The 12,325-nt window shown below is 43.1% G+C and overlaps 1 protein-coding gene across 1 annotated transcript in view; it reads left to right on the forward strand.

Annotated features, from left to right (window-relative positions):
- The first annotated feature begins 2,722 nt into the window (after positions 1-2,722).
- Positions 2,723-12,325, forward strand: part of fut8b (fucosyltransferase 8b (alpha (1,6) fucosyltransferase)) — a 69,481-nt gene continuing 59,878 nt past the window's right edge. Inside the window, exon 1 of the mRNA XM_067482181.1 lies at positions 2,723-2,928. The gene's annotated coding sequence lies outside the window, so the exon portion shown is untranslated. The remainder of the gene's footprint in view (positions 2,929-12,325) is intronic.

The following is a 12,325-nucleotide window of genomic DNA, read 5'->3' on the forward strand; positions in this document are numbered from 1 at the left end:
GAGTGAGACCTCTCCAGAGGCACACTGGATATTTTTCAAAGATGGATGAGGAAGAAACAACAAACGAAAAGCCTTTAGGTATTATGAATTGGATTTAAAGGCATAATTCTCATGTGCAACTGAAAAAGGGGGTGAGAGAGAAATATCCATATACAGTTGTTCTCAGGGAGCGGTACAGTAAATTACATGTTCAAGGGCAACAAATTGCTACCTGAAAGCCTGTTTACTGTTTTTATGGAACCAATACACACACAGTTACACACACGGCCACTCTTTCTTCCTTCACTTTGCTTGGAAACATTTGACTCTAACTGAAGTCAGCCATTAGTATGGACAAATTAGATGTTTATGCATAATAAATGGGAGCTACTGCAATAATGTTCCACTCATGGTATAGCAAAGGACTACTTCAATGAAATACTATATGAGGAATATGTCTTTTTGGTGAGTCTGTTTCAAATGAACAAACTCCTGATGTATAAAGTTGACCAGCTTAGATTAAACTGAATATCATCTTTTCCGAACCGTGACTGCAAATTACTGAATAAGCGGGTCCAAGCAGAAAGATTGCTGAGCGCAATCATGTGCAGCAGTGTGACTGATGACTTGACCATAAGCTCTGTGCACTCAGGTATTTAATTTACAAAAGCAGACGGATGAGCTTTTAGCCAGCATTGTGTAACATTTATATTCTAATAATAATAATCAGCTTTTCAAAAAATGCTGACATGTGCAAATCTGCAAATTGCAATATGTAAAAAAGATTGGTGTTCAGCAGTCATGTGCGCGCCATAAATTAGGTTTTAGTGCAGCTATGGGCAACAATTTACAACATGTATTATGACATAAAGCATCAATTACATTAAAAGGACATTTACATTAAGTCATTTGGCAGATGTGTTGATAGAGAAGGGCTTAATAGTGAGGGGCACTAACCAGGAGCAACTGTACTTCAATGTCTTGCCCTTATGGTGACATGTAGACTAGAGGAGCGAGGCCTCAGTCATAATGGGAACACTTTCACTTTTGCTGTATTTGCTCTACCACACAAACCAATGGTTACCATTTAAACCCTGGCCGACCCTACCAGAACCAAAACCACAGTCCTCGCCCTAAACAACAACAACAACATCAGCAACAACAACAAAAGAACAGCCTTGATTTAATTTGTGGGAAGCTATTTTTTCATCCCAAAATCCCTATGATGTGAGTAAACCGTCCCACACACACACACGCACACACACCATAAACGTAGTAGATTTTAGTAGAAAGAGTCAGTCCCAGAATTTAGTCGGTTTACTTAGTTACTGTAATAGACACATGTAAAATTGTCAAGATGATAATTTGGAAAATGACACAGCTTCCCGTGAAGGCCCAGTCTCCTCCACGTGGTGAAAGAATGTGGAATGATTGATCTAAACATATTCCCATCGCGCCACGTTTATCGGGCACGATAAAAGCACAGGATATCAAACCTATTCGCTTATCACCTAAATGAAAAGGATGTGAAGGATCGCTGTTTGTGGTGAGGAAGCCACATATTCAAATGTTGTTGCAACAGATGAATAATGAGCGAGGCTGAGTAACACGATCACTTTTTTTCGATACGAGTGAGGACGGATCACATTAGGGCTGCGCGGCTTGTGCGCCGGACGCTGTGCCCTGCAACGGTCTCAAGGTCGAGCGGAGCGTCTCCCACTCCACTCTCCGTCGCCTCCGTGTCACCGAGTCAGTCAGTGCACGAGTGCAACTGCAGTACAAGGACCCGACGCTGGTGTGCGCACTGCACCTCCATCCGATCACCGCCAGGGTCCGCGTCTGCGTCAAGCCGACCAGCGACGGCCGGATGCAAGCAGGTAATCCAACTGTGGTGCCTTCAGAATAAATCCCACCAAATATCAAGTTGGTAATTATGTGGGTTTTTTTCCAGTGGGTCGTCATTAGAATATCTAAATCTGATGAGAAGTTCAAATAGACACTTTTATAGTGGACATTTCAAAGTGTTTACAAACGTAACGCACAGAAAGGAACTGAAATAGCTTATTTGAGTGGACAATTAAAAAGTGATGATAAATAAATCAGTGTTTAGGACACGTGGCATTTCCAGGTGCCCTGTGCAAAACAAATGTACATATCATCAGAGCTGCCTCTGTGCCAACAGCTGGGAATAACACAGACAAAAAACGTGATGTCAGAGTGGTGCAAATAAACATATAACTACCTGCATGAAGCTATGAGCAAATGACAATATAAGAAAATGCTTAGTACATTTCATTAACATGAATATGAAAATCAGACTTAATGACTACACTAACTTATCTATTTTGTGTGTCTGTATTTGTGGCATTAATTAAAAGCAATAATTAATATAGTTACAATTATTACCAATACATAATGAATTTCATAATGTAACTATATGTACAATGAACAGTACACTAGCTCAGGGCTTCTCAAAGACTCGTGCTCTGTTAAACAAATTAATGTTTTCCAGCTTCTAATTGACTGTACACAGGTAATCAGCAGTGGGTAGGCTAGAGATGGTTGGGAAACCCGGTGAGTGGGGGGTGAGTGGGGGGTCCTTGAGGACCGGAATTGAGAACCTCTGCTCTAGATTAATGCCGGACATGTTACAATAAGTTACTGTATTTAGCAACGACATGCTATTATTTTGAAAGACCGTGACAGGATGTTGAGTTTCTCTCTCTGCTTCGCTGTTGACACCGGCCGTCCACCAGATCGGCACAGAGCAGAATCGACTGCCTTATTCAGAGACCCCAGCTCCCACAGTTCCTGTTTCCGCCGCAGCATTTCTACTCAGTTTTTTTTTTTTTTTTTTTTTGGAGCAACACAATCTGGCTGCCCACTGCGTCAGACCCAGCCTCCGCAGCCCCGCTCGGATGCCACTGGAAGCCAGTGTAACATGTCGAGGTAGGTGATCATAAGCCTTGTGCATGGCGGAACTGCACGAGCTACGGAGGCAGTGCTCAGCCCGTAGATTTCTCTCCCCCAACACCCCCCCCCCACCTCCCCGCGCGCTACATCCCGGCCTGTTGCCTGCATCGCTGCTGCGATCGCGGTGAGCAAATAGCGGTCAGGTTAGGTAGCATCTGCTCCCGTTATACGGCGCCGTTTCTGGAGCATGTGTCTTCCGCCCCAGATGGATGGTCCGTCCATCTGTACACATGGTGCGCACCCTAAAGTCCCCAGCGTCCTGCTTTGTTGCTATTTCGCGCAGAGAATCGCATGTCCACAACAATTCGGGTTCCAGTGTGTGCGCGTACGCACAGGGACAGTTGTTGGCCTGGGACGTCTTTGGAGTCCCAGCGTTACCTGGACTGTTCTGTGTGAATGAAAGGCTGTTGAAGTGGTTTAATTTGGCGTCGGCCATACAGGCTAAAGGCATCAACAGTGCTAGAAGCGTGTAGCCACAAGCTAAGTTAGCTGTTTGCCGTGGGCATGTAAGGATTCACAGTGTTTAAGAAGGAGAGTGAAGCGGATTTGACCTCCACCCTTATGTTGCACACACAACGCACAAAAAACACGCATGCGGGATGTTGGACATCGCTGTGTATCCTTCAGCATCTCTTCCTGTGGAGAGCAGAGAAAGCAGCTGTCTGTGCTTCTCTCGCTGCTGCTCAGTAACACGAATTGCTTTGTAATAATTCCTACAGCCAAGCGTGCGTTTGTTTTCAGTGTCTGGAGGAGGGGTGGATGCGTAATGAGGCCCTGTGACATGTGGTTATGAAATAAAAAAAAAATAATAATAAAAAAGGGGGGCTCAGCTCAGTCCCTGCTTTCAGCACAGCAGGGAGAGTCAGAGGGAGCCGGCAGTGGGATGCCACCCATCCCACTTTACAAAGATGATGATAATATAGATGGCAGCACCCGCATAACAAGCAAAGGGGTTTTTGTGGGTCTGAGCTCAGTATAGCTCAGCTGCCAAAGTCTGGTGTCAGTACTGGTAAGTCCACAGGTTCAATCCCCAGCAGGGACACCCGTTAGAGGAGGTGTACCTTCTTAGTGATGTAGAGGAACCAGCAGATGGCTTGTGTTGAATGTGGAGCTTATGCTGCAAACTCTCAGTCTGGATGGATGGATGGGTGTAATACTGCTTTAATGTAACAGTGTAATGTTGTTTTAATCATATTGTGCTTTTGGAAAATAAGTGTGTGTTTTTGCTGAACAGTAGTCGACCAAGTTCAAGCTGATATAACAAGACATTTAAATTCCGTGAGGCACACTTTGATTTTTCTCTCTACGACAGCATATTGTCTCACAATAAATTATTAGCTCCTAGTGTTGTGTGGTGCCACAATTATCTCCCGCGTTTCGATCCATTTGCAAGCCAATATGCATATGAATTGTAGTTGCTGACAGGGGAGAAAGTTAACACCTATGGACAACTAATGCATCATTAATGCTATCTAATAAAGTCAGGCTAGGTAACTGGAAGCAGATTGAGGTATTAGCCCTTATCCACTTATGAATAAGTAAACAGTCATATATCTATATTGCAGTGAGAGCAGTCTGTGTCATGGCGGGGGGAGCTCTGTCTTGGATTCCAGTGGCGGGGGCAGGGCTGCTCCAGATAGACATCTCTTTAAATTTGAACTGCTTTAAACTGTCAGGCGGCAATTATTTTGCATAAAGCAAAGTGACTCATGCTTTGGCAACAATTTGCTTTGAGCTGGGCCTCACCGTTTTTAGAATGAATAGGCAAAGCTATGGGTGGACCCACTTAGATCGGCCAGTGTGCAAATAATTGCATTAGACCGTCTCATTCCGGGCTGCGCAATATTTTTGACGAAGCACTTAAATCAAATAGTGATAACACTTACCCTTGCAATATTTCTTGGCAGGTTTTTACAGAATTGTTTTACAGATTGTCTTATTTTCAGCTTGTTGAGTTGATTGCAGTGGACAGTTGTTGCATTTGCTGCCATGTACCTACTGTAAAACATGATACAGCATCTATAATACAGCAGTCTGTGCTCTCTAGAGTCACACACACACACACACTTCAGCTGATCTATTTTCTCTTTGCTCTTCCTTTGCATCCCTCCCTCCCTCCCTCTGTCTGCCCTTTGTGCTTCCACCTTTCATGCCTCATGCCACTGTCTGTCTTCATTTTTTGACTAATGAGGTCATTAAACATATCAGTGTTGCTCGGCCAAAGAGGTTAGACCTGGTGCAGTGAGCGAAAATGGGCGGTGACTCATTTTGTAGTTTTATCTGTATTTAACACTGCACATTTCCGTCACGTGGCGGGCACCATTTCTCTGTTTGTTTTAGCACAGCAAGCCACTGCCAAGTGGAGTCTTATTTAAAATAGCATTTGGATTTGTTTTTCATTTCAATTCTGTCTGCAATGCCAGCCTGTCACCTGCACAGCAAGCACCTCTGTTTGCATGAAAAGCCATTCTAATTTCAAGCATCACAGTGTTTTGGCTCAGTGTACAGTGCGTGTATAATGCTTGATATTGGCTTCAGTGTTGCTGTGTATACATCCCCTTTTTGCACCCTGTTGTTCCAGATATATCCTTTATTTTTATTTTTTTTCTTCAAAAAATGTCAAACGGATGAGAAGAGAGAGCTGAATAGAGCTATGGCGGAAACAAACAACACATTTTGAAGAAATGTTCCCAGTTTGGGGCCTCATACTACAAACACAAAAAACATTGAAGCGAAGAGGCTATGCAAGACATGGCAGTGCTTGTTGCGAGCTGCAGCAACAATGCTACCAAAAGAGGAAGGCTCATCTGGTAGCATTGTTTTGTTGGTATTGTTAATCTCTGTGCAGGGTATTTCTGTTCTCAAATTCCAGACATCGTACGGTAAATAGAGCAGAAGCCACTGAAAAGATGCTTTTGCTTTTGTTCTTCCTGCTTTGAGGAAGGAAAAGACTGAAATGATTAAATGTGGATACGCCGACACTCACCCATTTCTGCAACTTATTGTAAAAGACTTGGCCTGTCAGGAGGAGAAAGATAAAGAATAGCTGCTTATACATGTGGTCGATTGAACAGTCACTGTATGTTCAGTGTTGGTATTTGGCTGCCATTCATCACGTTAAACATAAATGTTTGGTGTCTGTTTTCTGTTTCCTTTGGTCACGAGGCTTTTATGGACACCAGTAAAGAGATTAAAAAAAAAAAAAAATCATTAACCTGTAAAATGTTAAGGACTATGCAGAGAATCCTAGTGATGCACTGTGAAATGTATAGAGCTAACGAACTGCATGTCATGTGCAACAACACACCTGCAGTCCCTAATTTCTTGTAAGGTTGGAGACTGCAGCCTTTCTAAAGGGCAAAATGTGTAGAAAAAAGCCTCTCTACCCTCACACTTCTCCTGCTCTCATCCTGCTGGAGGGCCATTATTATCTGTATTGTAAGACAGAGTGTCTGTCTAGTGATCATGTGAGCCAATCACAGGGCTACTGTGGGACAGGTTTCCATGGAGAAAAGCAGGCCGGGCCGTAAGGCTGCTGAGGCTCAGCTCGAGCAGGTTAGCCCGATCCACGCTGATAGCATTCTCTAGCAGCAGAAAAAGAAAAGCCCCCAGCAGGCCTGCCCTGCTGTCTGCCTGTCTAAATGTCTTGCTGCTTGTCTACCTGTCTTACTCAGCCGAATGTGTAAAGACAGGGTGGAAGAAAGGGAGTTCTGAAAAGCAATTGAGTCAGACGGGCACAATAGGAGCTTGGCCCCATGGCCATGTGGCATCAGATTAGATTTGTGTTGTACTGGATCCAGATTGCATAATGTTTTAGCCACAGCTGTCTGGGGTAGTTTGGGAGGATGTTAAATTTGTTTTGGATGTGGGTTGAGGGGTAGCTCTGAGTGTGCTCTGTCCCCATTTTTGTGACCAGTCAGAGATCCTGACCTGGACTTCCCCCCTCAAAGAGTGCACTGCCCCAGCTCTGTTTGGCCCTGCAGAGAGGCTGACCAGCCTGCAGTGTACTCACATCAGCTGGGATGTGTATTTGTGTGCATGTGCACCCTCACTTATGTGGCTTTGCATTTGCTGTATCTTGGGGAGTTATTGCTGCAGCAGTCTGAGCTGGGAAGTGGGACTTATGACATTTCTTCTCAGCTCATTGGAGCCATCCAGAAATAGGCATGTTCCTATCCACATGCAGCGCTTAAATTCTCTCCTTCCCCTTTTTTTCTTTTCAGTTATATGAACACGGCTAAACTTGAGTACTTTTCTCTATTTCAGTTTGCTGAATGACTGATTATACAATTAAAGACACTTGTGATACTAATTAAAGACAATAGTTTGCTTGAAATGTTGCTACAAACCAGATATTTTTCCCGCTTCACGGAGATAGCAATGTCTTTCTTCAGACAGATTTTAAGATCTGTAAAATCCAAAGTATGTGTCTCTGTATTTATTCTAGTTTGTCACTGTCTCTGTGAACACTTAGCATTAAGAAAAAAGAATGCAGTGAAGTTTGCGGTGCCTCCTCTGCATGAGGAACTGGATTCACATGGGTATGACACACACTGAGAATTTTTAGCTCATCAGAAGTTGCTAAAAGACTCAGTGTGGGACACAAACAGCCCCTCCCCCCCTGCCAACCTCCCACCTTTCCACATATTCCCTGATGCTCAGTGCCCGTGACCCATCAAACAGCCTTGTCAGCCCCTCTTGAGTCCAGCGCTCAGGCCAGGATCAGAGCAGGCACGGAGGACATTCAGGGATGCTGCTAAACATTCTTGCCTGGGCCTTATGATCACAAAGTGTCTAACATAAAACAGGATCTAAACATGCTTCACTTTTTAAAGAGCTGTCTCCTGAAAGTACAAACCCACACTACTGGCATCCGCTTATAGAAGGGACAGATATTTGGAATGTAGAAGAGCTAGATGGATGCGGATAGGAAATTAGGAGAGAAGAGAGAGGTAGTAATTAGAACAGCTGCACAGCTTGAGGCACATTCAGCCAGATTACCCACCTCACCACCTCACCACCCCTCACTCCCTTCACCCCAAAAACTACAAAAATTTAGCCAGAGAGCCAGATGCCGGCCATTAGAGTCACAGTGACAATAGCCCAAATTCACTCTGCAGCCAGAACACAGAATGTGTAAGCCCACAAAGACCCACACATAGAGTATAAAATAATAAGACTATGAGCTCATCTGACAGAATGGGTGCATTTCCCACACTTGGGTAGAACAGTTGTGTGACAGGCCTGCCTCTGCACAAGGGGGGTTGTGGATATTCTTCTGTTTGCAACAGGAAGCCCAAATTCCCAGCAGCCACTCCACCTCTGTCCACACACATGTGCTTTTTTGAATGGACTCCATTTAGCCTGTGGTATCTGAGCCACTACTGGCCAGTACAGGATCTGGCCTGCGTGTGACCCCAGCACAGGTCCAGAGAGGTTTCAAAACCCAGGCTCCTAGGAAGTGGGACCTGGATCACAATGAAAGGCCTACATTATCTTTTTCACAGGCAGGGGTCTTTTTACACCACTGGTGCCAGTCCTGCTTCCTGGAGGGTTTGTTTGCCATGGTAAGGGGGGTGCTGTGGATTTTTTTTATCACACTATTGACCCCCAAAAGTTAGATTCATCCGTGAGCTCTATTGGGGGTTTAGAAAGTAGGGTCAGCTGCATAGTGTAGCCATTGTAGCTTGAAGGACTTCAGTGTTGTTTTTCCACTGGTAGCTCCCCCCCCCCCCCCCCCCGTGTCTGTGCCAAGGTTGCAGTTGTTGAGGTGGTTAATGTGCATGTGTCCATTTCCATATTTATGAAAGAGTTCATTGTTAAGTATGTGTGGCATGTGCAATGTGTGTTACTGATGGTTGGTGGCACTGGGTGGCTGCTGAGAGGATTGTGAGAGTACGTAGAGGATTGACCTGATTGGATTTTCATTGCATGACTCTGTAACCTGGCCTACAAGTGCTGTGGAAACAAAACGTCATTCAAATACTTGATTCATGTGTGTGTTCGTATTTAACATTGCCTTTGTGCAAACATTCACCTTACAATTGCTAGAAATTAGTGGCAGTTTAATTACTTGGTATTTTCCTACTTTCTGCCAAACTGACCAAATATATAGGGTGTGGTTTCATAATTTACAGTATTTGACAAGACATATAAGGTTTTCTATTCACACCTCAGAAAAACAAAAAAAAAACAACAATATTTTTGAACTCTAACTCACAGTTATTACATTTGCTATGACACATTGTTAACCACGCTGTGATAGTCGTTTCTTTTATAAGTAGCCTGATGTTTTTTGTTCTAAGTGCAGATGCTCTTCACTGAACAAAAAGCTCTGGTATTCTCACGATCTTTTTTTCCCCCTTCATATAGGTCTATGAGCCACAAAAGAATAAAAAATCTCATTCCATTGAGCTTGTCAGGCCTTTTCTCAGGGGGTTGTTGAAAAGCACTCTGGGAAGCATAGGAAATCACTAACTGAAGTCGAATTAGACGAGGAACGCTGAAGGAAAGTGGGCACAACAAAATAGTAATTATAACCGAATAACAGAACACAGAATAACTCCTGGAATGCATTGTTCATCACTTATTGATGACTTTCAACAAGCTGGAGTATCTGAGGGTGGATTATTTTTTTTATTCTTTCTTTTCTCACAACTCTCCTTCAGGGCTAAGGCAGATTTAAATTGAGGCCATCAGCAGAGACTCAGGGTAGTAATTTACAAAGTGGGACTAGAACTTTAAACACATAACTTTAAGAGGTATGTTCATTTGTAATTATCAACATGCATCGCAGTCCTTAAACCTAACATTTAAAGTTTTGTGTTACAGATTAAAATTAGTTTTATCATAACGTAGCAGATATTGGTTTTTTATATAATGTGTTTTTGGGACATTAATTGCCTATTGCAGGACTTTGGTTCTGTGTTTAAAAGTCATTTGAGTACATTAGAGGTGTTGAACAGACTACACATCTTCAAAATGAACTGACTGATTAATTTGTTCCTGTGCATTTTACTCAAGCAACGAAAGAGGAGAGGGGTCCACAAAATGTTTATCAGCATTATTTTGACATATTTTGCAGTTTAAGTGCATTTGAAAAGAAGATTGTGGGTCATATCACCTTAATAAACCTACTTTGCAACATGTCCAGGATCATTGCCTTTGTGGAAATGTATATCTCCCATCGGACCTCTCACTGATGTTCAATCTCTTATTGCTTAATGGCATTTCTAGACATGAAGGAGTTCTGTGTGCCAGAAAAGTCTCATTCCAAATCTTTCAGATATTGATTGGGTTATATAATGAATTCATAATGCGCATGCTGCAAGCTTTGCATTATAGATATTGCAGTATTAATATGAGCCCATATACAGTGCAGACAGTGGGTGTTTGTAGGGTATAGTGTCAGTTCCTATAAGTAATGTGCAGGTCTTGTAAAAAGCAGCATGTATTCTCAAGACAGCACAGGCCTCATTGGCTGCCAGGGGTTTTCCATCAAACAGGGACACATCGATTTTTCAGTTCCATATCACATCTAAAATAAATAATTGCAGAAAGGAAAAGCCTGTGTATTTTTCTGTAAACAGTAACCATTATGTTGAGGATAAATTAAGCTGTGTGTAAGTCTTATTATCTTTGTCACATGGCCTGGCCTCTCAGCTCTCTCAGAACAATCGCTTTACAAATAACGTGCAAGAAACACACATCTTCCTGTTTTTATATCTGCTGTTGAGTGCAGTTTGCAAATCCGCAACCCCAAAGTAAAGTACTCTAATTTTTGTTTCAACCTAGTATTCACCTACAGGATTTCATCTCAGCAAAACCTAGTGACTGATACAGTGAAAGTTTGTATGTCATTGTCGCTATAATCAGACGCATGTTATGTATAGTTCAGCGGTTTTCTATATTTATAAGTCTGAGCCTAAAGATGTTGGAAGTTTAAGGAGCAGAACGATAGTTTTTGATTTATGTCTGACCATCTGACACGATTTCATTGTACACCTTGTATGCATAATGAGAAAGAAAGCACTTTACCTTTAAACCCCAGCTGTGCTTGGCTCTAAATCACTTCTATAGACCACTTTTGCTTTATCATATCAGCACATTTCTGTTAAGGAGCCGTTTAACTCTGCAAGCATGTTGACACCCTTCAGTCCTCTTTCAGTATTTGTTAGGGCAGCAGCACTGGCATTCACCTACTGGCACTTGGCAAACCAGCATGAGACCATTTGTATCCACTATCGTTATGCAGCACACAGCCTCACTTCCTCCCATTCCTCTTTTTTCACGTTGCCCTGGTACCACCCTCTAATACAACCCTCGTGCTTCTCCTTGCCAGTTCCATCAATGCAGAAGGGATTTTAAAGGGCCTGCTTGGCAGACCCATTCCTCAGTTTTAGCTGTGGTCTAGGAGGGCAATAACAACATGCCAGTCAGATATAAGAGCCCCTAATAGGACTCAATGAGATGACACAGCAGTCCAAGGCCTATTATTCTGTTGGAGTTGTGGGAAAGGTGAGGAGAGGTGAGCAGAGAAAGCAAGTGCCAAAAATTTATGAAATATTCCTTACAAGAGAAAAGTGTAACAGAGGACTAAATAGACAGGATGGTGGTACTCTGAACCAATGGGATGTATTCAGTCTGTCTGCTGGTGGCCCAGAGCTAGTTTTGACGAGGATCATGGAGACATTTGTGTGATTCCAGCTACACTACCAGCTTTTCAAATATGCATCTGTAAAATAGCTGTGTGACAGACCGTTCCAGAAACAGAAAACAGCCTCCTCTAGCCTATTTTTTAACTTTTCTTTGATCTTGTGACAACAGCAAAGAATTGAAGTTGGCACATCAGCTCAGTGAGGAGCTTTAAAGACCCGGTGAGGGCTTTGCCTCTTCACTTTGATTTGTGAGGTAAATGAAGGATTATTTTAGATGAATCCAGTGTTATGGTTGTCCTCCAACTCTTGATGTTTAAACAAAAACTGAAACAGCGCAACCACCTGAACTGCTGTATTGGTTAGGAGATGAATGAGGCACAACGTTACCTCGTATGGCACACTTACTCCACATCGTGTTATTGAGAGTCATCGCGTTATTCTAGAGTTGTTGTAGAATAGCATACCCTGTCTGGGTTTGAGAGATAATTGCATGTTCACTACTGAAGCACTTGTCCCAGTGAGTGGGGATGTCTTTACAGCATGGAGAGGGTCAGGCCTGGCCAGGGTCAAACTCTGAGGGTCAAGTTTCTTCTGTGAGCTTAGCCTTCTGTTTGAAACCTGACCCCTCCACTTGAATGAAATAACAAAATGCCTTCCGCTCTGTGTCTCTTCCTATCTTCACAGCGGCATCATCCTCCTCACTCAGTCTTTGCTCT

Source organism: Channa argus, chromosome 17 (genome assembly GCF_033026475.1).
Source record: "Channa argus isolate prfri chromosome 17, Channa argus male v1.0, whole genome shotgun sequence".
Taxonomy (NCBI): Eukaryota; Metazoa; Chordata; class Actinopteri; order Anabantiformes; family Channidae; genus Channa; species Channa argus.